The sequence below is a fragment of the Adelges cooleyi genome, unplaced genomic scaffold (genome assembly GCF_023614345.1).
Source record: "Adelges cooleyi isolate 19-005CV unplaced genomic scaffold, UGA_ACOO_1.1 ACOO_flye_CR_arks_rails_tigmint_CR_PRNA_23, whole genome shotgun sequence".
Classification (NCBI taxonomy): Eukaryota; Metazoa; Arthropoda; class Insecta; order Hemiptera; family Adelgidae; genus Adelges; species Adelges cooleyi.
Window position 1 is genome coordinate 13,706,551 of NW_026095893.1, and position 10,677 is coordinate 13,717,227.

At 30.8% G+C, this 10,677-nt stretch overlaps 1 long non-coding RNA gene across 1 annotated transcript; it reads right to left on the bottom strand.

Annotated features, from left to right (window-relative positions):
- Nucleotides 1–2,638: 2,638 nt before the first annotated feature.
- Nucleotides 2,639–10,677, bottom strand: LOC126835591 (uncharacterized). Its single transcript, XR_007685227.1, has 3 exons — nt 10,398–10,677; nt 3,514–4,143; nt 2,639–3,437 (listed from the first exon to the last, which is right to left on the bottom strand). It is a non-coding gene; the product is annotated as an uncharacterized LOC126835591 (long non-coding RNA).

Below are 10,677 nucleotides of genomic sequence, written 5' to 3' on the forward strand. Positions count from 1 at the left end.
GTATACCTAAAAAAAAAAATAACATTAATAAATACATTGTTTTGTAATAATTTTGTGTATAGCCGTTTTTCAAAATATGTTAAACGTAATAAGTATTCTAGGTGTCTACCTTGACTACTACTACAATGATTCTTAGTGTTATAAAACGACTAGAGAAAAATTCGAACCGGCCTGAGGTATAGCCGGTAAGATGGAAATGAATATAGCTTTACTAATAGTTATGTATAGCTATTGCGTCACCAATTAGAACGCTGAATAATTGTTGATTTTTTTAGAGGACGTTGAGATATCTAGCGGTCTTATGTTCAGATGTATCGGATAAAAAAAAAAAATGATAAAAAATAAAAGGATTTTTTACAATGAAGTCGAACGTGGGCGTTTAAATCTCCATAGTGTTTTATTTTACATGGTCAAATTTCTGGCGTCAAAGCGAATTTGCAGCGTTGCAGAGTTGATAAAATGACGGTCGCTAGTATAAATTAATAAATTACGACAAAATGTTATGCTTAAGGTTAATATAAGGCAAACGACCGAAAAAAAAAATTAAATATTCACAGGCCTGCTGTGTAGGTTTAATGAAAAAATAGACACATAAACAAATTGCTAATGTTAAATTGTACTGTTACAAGCGAATAGTTTATACAATTTTAACGACTTTTGGTTGATTAAAAATTAAATTATTCAAGTAATTAATAGGTTTCTCATTAAATAGCCTAGCAGGGTGAAACTTTTTGGCTTATTCGACCCAATATTTAGTTGGCTATTGTACAGACGATTTAAACTAATGTTAAAAATAAAGTTTTAATTGGCGGCTATTTAACGATACCCAAACGATTAAAATATGGAAGACGTTAGTATATTGATTGTATACGGTTTTTCGTTTTGTCTAATAACTGAATCACCGAGTTATGTCAAATAGATTTTCAATTTTATTAGAATCTTTTTAAAAAAAAATACGCAAATCACGAATATATTGTGCCCAGTCAAAATAAACAATTCACAAGACACTAAAAAAAAAATGTATATTGTATGATTAATTTGTATATTGCTCTGGAATTCAGCCTTTTTCTAAAAATGACCATTTCAAATGTCATGTTATCAATTGAAACATATTTATATATAAGACCTATATCGATTTAGCCGGTTGGTAGTCGCCATCCAGGCACAATTATTATTACTACCGAGCACAAAATATAATATAATATAATACTCTGGCGTAGACTGACCCAAGGTTAACAATGTGGTGGTTAACTACATTGGTGGTGGCGGCGGCCATAACTGTCCAGAACGAGATGACACAGAATCCGGTTCTGTAAAAAAAAAATAAAGAGGTGCTCGATACACACACACACACACACGCATACGGCCGTTTTTTAGGTGGGAGCACGACGAATGTACAATGTTTTTACCTATACATGATCGCCGTATGAGTATTATGTTAATATTACATAGTACTGTAAAGTAGGTATCCGCGCATGTGTGTGTGTCTGGCAACCTAGCAGGCGTCTTATTGTCAGCCGACGGGGGAACAAGAGGACGCTAACATTAATCCCATTAATCTCTCCATCAACCGACGCTTCGGTGCGCTCCTCCGTCTCCGATGTCGTTGTTCGTTATCTCCAATTCTGAAGTAATGGGTGCGATTTTTAACTTCGGTCACCTAGACCTATGAGGACTTATCATATACAACACTCATACAGCTAGATAACCAAAGAGAAAAACACGCTTCCCGTCTTGAACTGCTTCCGTCCGATCGACTGTACACATATAAACATAATAATTAGGTACACAAACGAGCGCCCATAATAATATATTATTATAACAGCTATAGAGAGCTAGGGGATATGTTATTTTACAAATAGATTGCTTAAAAGCATCACATCAATGAAAAAAAAAAATCATGCAGTTGCAACAACGTCCGAGCTCTAATAGTTTTATCGCATAGACGTTCTGTATGTATATATTTTTAAAGTTTACGTTTTTTTTTTAGTATTTTTCAATAATTAATTAAAAATAAGTATATTGAGTTATCGAAAATTCAAAAACGCTTAAGGAAAGATTCATATATTTTTTGTGAAAATTGTTTACAACTATTCCAAGACACTTTGGATTTGTTTCGCGCGATTTGATGGAAGAAAATTGCGTTTATATTTTTTCTTTAGAAAGGACTGTGATAGTCTGCCAAAAATAAAAACCAATTAAAACCCTCTGTACTGTATTAATAAGTAGGTATACACTTTAGTTTAAGCTCTAAATTATTGTTTATTAAAAATTACTTATACTTAAATAATTGAGTGGGTGGCGTTCTCTTAACTAAAAACAAATACAACCTGTATACTGTATAGGTATTTACTAGTGAAGTATACTCATAAACAATTTAACATATTTATAAATACAAATACCGTACATATTTAATGTAATACAAAATATATATTAAAATGTAATAAATAACCCCATCGTCTATAAAACATACAAAGCTAATAAAAACTAGCATATTTGAGTATAAAGTACAAAAAAATAATCTTTACATAAAAATCATAACGTTGATTTAAAAAAAAACCAAATAACTTAAATCTTGAAAACATTGTAATTTGTTTACTAAACTATGTTCTCAATAAATAAATAATTTACGCATTAATATTATCAATATTTCCAAATGCACACATTTTTTAAATGGTCACTTAAATAAATCTTCGATCTATAATAATTGTTAACAATTGTCTTATGCGAGTGCCGACAGAGTCGGGTGCCTATCGTGTGACCACGCACGTCTAAACTCTGCAGGCCAGTGTTCCACCCTGATTACCTTTTTGGATATTTGAGAGCAATAATAATAACATAATAATATACTGTTACACGTACCCGTATTTATGATAAAAAGATCTGCTCATGAGAGAGAGACCGTCCCAGCGCACAGAATAAATTCTCCTTTTGGTCTTATAAGAGAAAAAAAAACGACCCCATGCGGACTTAACGTGGGCAAATCTGTTTCTATACTAATGTTCGGCTAAGTCTTACAAGTAAGCACGGTATCATCGAATAATGATTTTTTGTCTGTGCGACGTGAGGGTGCGGACATATTCTCCCTCTCAACAGATATTATGCAATAGCCGACCCCTAAGCAGCACACACTCTTTCTGCTCTCCAAATGGATTTTCTTTCATCGCCGATGTCGAAAAATAAATAATAACAAATCACGAACAATGTGCTGGTTTGAGAAATGCTCAAAAAAATAATACCTCCTGGAGTCAGCCTGCAACCGGTTGAATCGCGACTCTTGAAAGACACCTATATGTTTATGAAGTAGAGAATATTATGGTATAGGTCAGTAGTATTGTATAGTAGTAGTCTGTAGTAGCAATAGCTGTTGTGCGTAGCGGCAACACCATCAGCGGCTGTTAGTAAACGCCTTCCGGATAATTTATGACCGTTTAAATCTGAAAACCGATGCGGAAACCGAAAGGATTCAGATGGCCGATGATGTTTAAATAAAGAAAAAATGTATACATATACTTTCCCTCGGACGAGAATCTTATGATGCTATTGCCTCCGGAGAGTTAATGGCCGGTAGTCAAGAAGGTTGATAAATATAGCCTGAGGTGCGACCAGCAAGGACGAGGATTGATAAAACATTTTGACCTTTTTATTTAGACGTAAATGTTAAATAAAGCTTCAATGTTTTTATTTCAATGGTAATATTTAATTAGAATTTCCTTCGCATTCAAATACAGTGAGATCAACACAGTAGTTTGTCAGTAAAAAAAAAAAAAAAACGTTTTGTTGCACAACTATCGATATAATGTCTTAATAACCTTGTATCGGTCGAGCTGGCCTGGAGAACGTCTACTGTCCCATGTTTTGATAAGGTCTCATCTGTAAAACTCGAAATCGGGAAGGCAGATCTAATTTTTGAAAAAAAAACTGGCAAAATGTATGTATATAACAAAACGATTGAACTGGTAGTGATACCGTGATTATGTTCTATTCAGTAAAACAATAGGTCAGAGGTCCATCCGCCCCTACTTGTTGATAGAATCACTTCCGGCACCAAAGCGTTTAACAGTGATATCCCAAGACATTAACCGTTTATCTCACTCATGCATCATCTGAGGGGTACTGCGTCCAACATTTTAACGAACCTTTCTAGAAAAAAAGAAATCATAGTTGCGCCATTTAAGAGGACGCCACGCCGCCCATTTTGAAGAAGTAAAGTATATTTATACAATTTTTGTACTAGTGTTATCAAACCGTTTACTATGTTTTTCCGTTTATGATCAATTTCAACGGTTGTTATCGGAAAGACTGATTGCTAGTTGAGCCAATTTCCCAAATATAGCCTTGAGTCGCTATAAATATTTTTTAATTTAATTCATTTTTTTTTCTTTTAACTCTTAAGAGGACGCCACACCGTCCATTTTGAAGGAGTTAAATATAAACAATGTTTTTACAAAATCTTATCTTAAAGGTGATGTGTAATTATTAGTTCATTAGTTAGGGTACTCTTTTTTGGTTATTCAATTATTTTTTGAACTATCACACGTTCAAATCCAAACTGTATAGGTTTTTACGTAATGATCATACGGCTAAAATTTGAGTTTCATCAAAAAGAGGAGAATTTAAACAATAATCTCTCGTTGGTTTTTTCTTAAACTTCACAATTTAAGTTTAGGTTTTTGGTTGTTTTTAAACAGCTAATGTTTTAGATTTTAAATTTAGTTATTGAAAAAACTCGACGACAGAAATTCAACTCTACAATCATTAGATACCGAGTTACATAGTTTGGCGTTGGCCGTGCTTTACTTCTAAATTTTAGGAGTATAGCTTCATCTCAATACGTCTAGTCTTTGGACGGGCGTGTAATATAATATATTATATAGAGTTATTCGAAAATGAGTATTTAAGAATTAAGTTTGAACGTTTGGCAATAATAATTAAAAAAGCTGTCATCCCTAATTTTGTACGTATTGGCTTTTTAGGCGATTTAATGGATAATAATAAATAAACACTTAAAATTTATAGTTAATGCTATCTCAGCAACCCATTTTGAGTGTGTTCCACTGCTTGAACTGTTGTTCGGTCAAAGTAAACGTCTGGAACGCGTGTTACCCTTAACTTTTTGTACTCACCTACATCCCTAGAATTTTCCATCGACGCTACCTCCCCTCCCCCAAGAGCTTTATTTATATATATGTATATATATATTGTATTTATTCGGTTTACTCGAAATTTACATGTTATTATTATTTTACTCACAAGTTTCGACACTTCTACTCGTGCGAGACGCGAGTCGTATAGAGTTTCAGAATTAAAATAACGTTATACGAATAGCAATAAGGAAAATGTTTATGTGTCGCGATTATAGAAAAAAATAACTTAACGGTAGGTGGACAATGGCCAAATTTCGACGGAATCAAAACGTTATGAAACACCTCGATCGTTTTCGTTAAGAAAATATTGTTATTGCCTAAGCCTAGTTTACTTATAGAGCGTGTTGCCGTCCTAAGTTATCTTCGGTGTATATTATTTTGGGCAAAAAAAAACCGACTTACTTAACACAAAACTTCTGTACTGGCATATATTTTCAAAATTATAAGTAGTGTTATATTATGTGGCATTAAGGTTGGCAACTAACGACACGATTTATATTAACTGTTCGTACTTCACGTCACAACGTGTGCATAATATAATATGCATCGAATATCCCAATCTCCTTGAATTACATCCTCGGCGAATGAATAAGGACATTATGGATTACAAAATCGGGAATTTTAAAAATACATTTTTTTTTAATCGAGAAATACAATTATTTTTGTATACACTTTATTTACTCTATTTTATTGTAGGTTACCATTATTGTTATTATTTATATTTTAAATCAAATAACGTTTTTAATAGTAGATTCTTGCTTTTAGCTTCGAAGTGTACCTCAGAAGGGTATTGTTTTTACAATGAAGTGTTTTTTTTTTTTTTTTTGTGTCTGTACCCACGATATCTTTTATGCCACTGAACCGATTTCTTCGTGTAGCAACTTTATAGATCAGAAATAGTAATAGAGAAAAACACCAACCAATTTTACATATTTTTCTACTTAAAATTATGGCGCTTCATAAATGTTTGAATAATAGTTCAATTAGTTTCAAATATGTGAGAATATTCTTAAGTCATAGTGCTACCGATAAATGTTGACGATCTAAACAAATAGCATAAACCCTTTCCCCTAGAAGGAGTGGAAACTTTTTGTTTATTTAGCTTTTTTAGGTGATGTTTTAGAGGTTTAGGTATGAAAATTAAACCGCAGGTAGATCTAGAATGGGGCTATAACATGTACAGTTTTCTTATAAAATCTGTAGTCAAACTTTTTTTTATTAAGAAAAAACTAAAAAAAAAGGGTAAAATTACACTTGACCGTAGTAAATTTCCAGGTTGTCGTGTGCGAGTGAAATAACAGTTAACAGGTAATGAAAATATTTTCATTTTATTGTTATTTACGGTGTATGGGTGGTAACGATGGCAATTAGTGATGGGAAATAAATCCGGATTTTCTTAAAATCCGTAAAATCCGGTTTTCGGTTTTCGAAGTTCAATGAAAAAAATCCGGATTTTACGAAGAATCCGGATTTCACGAAGACTCCGGATTTCACGAAGAATCCGTATTTTACGAAGAATCCGGGTTTAATGACAAATCCGGATTTCAAAATTTGAACTTAAGAAACCGTAACCTGGGTTTAAATAAAAAGGAAAATTACCGATTTTAAAATTTATAAAGCAATTTTGTAATTACTAATTCAGCAGTACAAGATGACCAAATTGTTCAAATTAGTTGACTTTTAATCCTCTATGAAATGCTATTATCGGACCCCTTCAACTAAATTACCCTAAGTTATATGTTTCTAATGAACTTTAAGTTTCATAAATGTAATCTAGCTTAAATACAAAGTAAGTATGCTGTATTACAGTTCACTATTTGTGATATATTGAAAACAATTACCTATTTAAAAATTGTAAGCTATATTTGAGTAGTTTTTACATGCTTTTCTTTAACTCGCTAACACGTACGTACGTCCGTACGTCTGTACGTTTGTACGGATATTTTTCAAATCTTGCAAAATTAATTTAACCCACTTCCTGATATCATTAGGCTGAAATTTAACCTAGACACTCATTTTAGATGACAATACAATGTTCCGTCAAAATATTGGGACCTAGACATCCAGGTCGCAAATGCCGGGGGGTCAAATATGGCGGCCATTTCACTAAAATTACATTTTTTTTTTCAAATCTTCTAAAATGAATTTAGTAATCTATTCACCAATTATTAAGTACCTTTAATAGGACTAAAAAGTAAAAAATAAAATAAATAAATAAATAAAACTTTGTTATTAAAAACATGCTTTTCTAAAAAATAGTAAAAAGTGAACTAAAAAGTAAAAAATAATTTTATTACAAGAACAATTTACCAATCAATTGTAGCACATTTTTTTTAAAATGTCAATTATTTTAAAAACAACCGAAAATTAACTACAATTTTATATAATGTAATTGGTTCTACTGCTTAACTATTTATATCAAAAAGTATTATTAGTATTATTATTATTTATTTAGATTTAAGACATATACAATTCCAGATTGACTTATTATTTTTCCTAATTTATATATATGTGTTGTGTTGTGTATTTTTCATATTATTACAACTTATTGCTCTAAACTATTATAAAAGTGTCATTGAGACTTGTAAATCGTGTTTATACATAATGTTCTTAAAACTATAAAAACAGATACCTAATTTACCAATTTAATAATTAAATATGTTTTTGTACACTACATAAACGCGTTGTACATAATACTAAATAATTAACAAATATAATTTATTTATTATTGTAAAAAAATTGAAATCCAATCTACGAATTAATAATGAAAACTTCGAAATCCGGATTTATAATGAAAACTTCGAAATCCGGATTGATAACGAGAACTTCGAAATCCGGATTTATAACGAAAACTTCGAAATCCGGATTTCGAAATTCGAAGTTTAAAACTCCGGTTTTTTGAACTTCGCAAAATCCGGATTTTCCCATCACTAATGGCAATACATTATAATAGACAAACGATCAACCCTAATCGTATCCACTCTAATATTAAAAATTAATTTATAAGAACATAATTGTCATTAGGTTTATGCTTTTATCGATATTTATAGTTTTATCTGTAAACACTGGACCTTCTCTACTATGCTAGTTTATACTGTGCTTGGTTTGGCTGTACTGGTTTAAACATACTATCCACAGATTCGCATCAAAGCGTTTATTTAAAAGTAATTACTTTTTACTTATTTACTCACTTACTCCTATTACCACTACTACTACTACTACTACTACTACTACTACTTCTAACTACTACTAGTTTCTTACGTATAATCATTTGTGTACTGTGCTGCTTTATACAGTGCTTGGTTTGGGATTGTACTGGTTTGTACCTACTATTCATAGATTCGCATGGAAGGGTTTATTTAAAAGTGGTTCTATTACTTTCAGTTATAATAATACTTGTAGACCTGTGACCTCCTTGTCCCCACTGAACTGTTTTTTTTTATTAAAGTTATTTTAACACAAGTTAAAGTAATTTTTTTATATTAAATTAAAACTATATAGCAAAAGATTAAAAATAATTTTACTTAAAATACAAAACATGCAAGCTTTGCTTAAAATTTGAAATGCCATTCTTGAAAGTAATTATTTTTTATTTAAGTTGTTCAGTCTTCACATATTAGAAAACCGCTTCACACGTGGTTTTTCTGTCATGTTATGTAGCTCTTGTTAATGTATTAAAAATATTGTAATCTTCATTTTTAATATTTTGTTAAACAATTTAAACGTTTATAATGGATATCACGTAAACGTTAACAAACCTGGTGAAGAAGTCTTAGGAGATATTTACCTCAAATCCACATCACCAATGCTAAAGCAACTATTATGATATGCATCGCGTGTGTTAGAGAAAATAGAGTATTTATTTGTATTTTACTTCATCTGAATACAATATATTAAAAAGTTTTGGTTTTACATCTTAAACGAATAGATCGAAATTTCGATATCAATTTTTACTGACAAGGGTTACACCCAAAGTATGTATACAGATTTATTGTTACGCATAACTAAATAATGTTTCATCGCTTTTATGCGATTTTAATGAAGTACAGGTACCGTTTAAAATTAAATCTCTATAACTTTTAACTTAAGAGGTCGCTATACCCCTAAAATTTAGAAGTAAAACTCGGTCAACGCCAAACTATGTATCTAATGATTGTAGAGTTGAAATTTAGGTATCATCAAAAGGAGAAGAATTTAAACTATAATCTGTCGTCGGGTTTTTTCAATAACTAAATTTAAAATCTAAAAAATTAGCTGTTTAAAACAACAAAAAACCTAAACTTAAATTGTTAAGTTTAGAAAAAAACCAACTAGAGATTATATTTTAAATTCTACTCTTTTTGATGAAACCCAAATTTTAGCCGTATGATCATTACGTAAAAACCTATACAGTTTGGAATTGAACGTGTGATAGTTCAAAAAATAATTGAATAACCAAAAAAGAGTCCCCTAACTAATGAACTAATAATTACACATCACCTTTAAGATAAGATTTTGTATAAAATTGTTTATACTTAACTCCTTCAAAATGGACAGTGTCGCGTCCTCTTAAGAGTTAAAAGAAAAAAAAATTAATTAAATTAAAAAATATTTATAGCGACTCAAGACTATATTCGGGAAATTGGCTCGACTAGCAATCAGTCTTTCCGATAACAACCGTTGAAATTGATCATAAACGGAAAAACATAGTAAACGGTTTGATAACACAAGTACAACAATTAGATAAACCAATATTAAAAATACTTATAATAATAATAATATAATAATATTACATGCTAATACTATTATATAGTCGTTTGCAGTACATTACTCGACCGGCTCATTTTAGAAAGTGAATTAGGTATTGACATTATACCAGTATTTAGTTACATAAAATGTATTGACATTATATAACCACATTAACTTATTGTCGTACGCAATACACGCGTAACTGTATATCTTAATATTATGTCGATTTTTAAAAACCATAACCTTGTGTCCGAAATCCGAAAAATGAACATTACAGTATAATATTATACATAAATCATTATATTACTCATCACAGGCCTAACCTTAAAAAAAATCTATAATATGATGTGTTACGAGCGAGATAGAAATAACATTGTTAAAGTAGACGGAATGATTTAACGGCAAGCAATAATAGGTTGTGTATCGAAAACGAAAAAAAGTAAAAGTGAACGTCGCCGCCCAGGGTTGTTTGAAATTAGTTTAAACATGTTAATTTTTAATAATATCGGTCTACAATATTACCTGTGTGCTTGTTGAATTAGTTTCTGTACAATTTTCATAGTAAAAAAAAAAAAATCGTTCCAAAAAAAAACTCATTTTGTAGGTGTCGTGAAATTTTAACATATTATGTTAATCGGCTGAATATAAATTTAATAAAATAAAAAAACTTGAATGGTACTTAGTTAAGTTTGGAAAAAAGTAAAAAAAAAGTTGTTATACCAAGAGTATTTAGTAGTAACTGTAGAGATTTATACGTGCACTATAAAATATAGTGGTAAGGTCTAGAGGAGACCGCAGACGA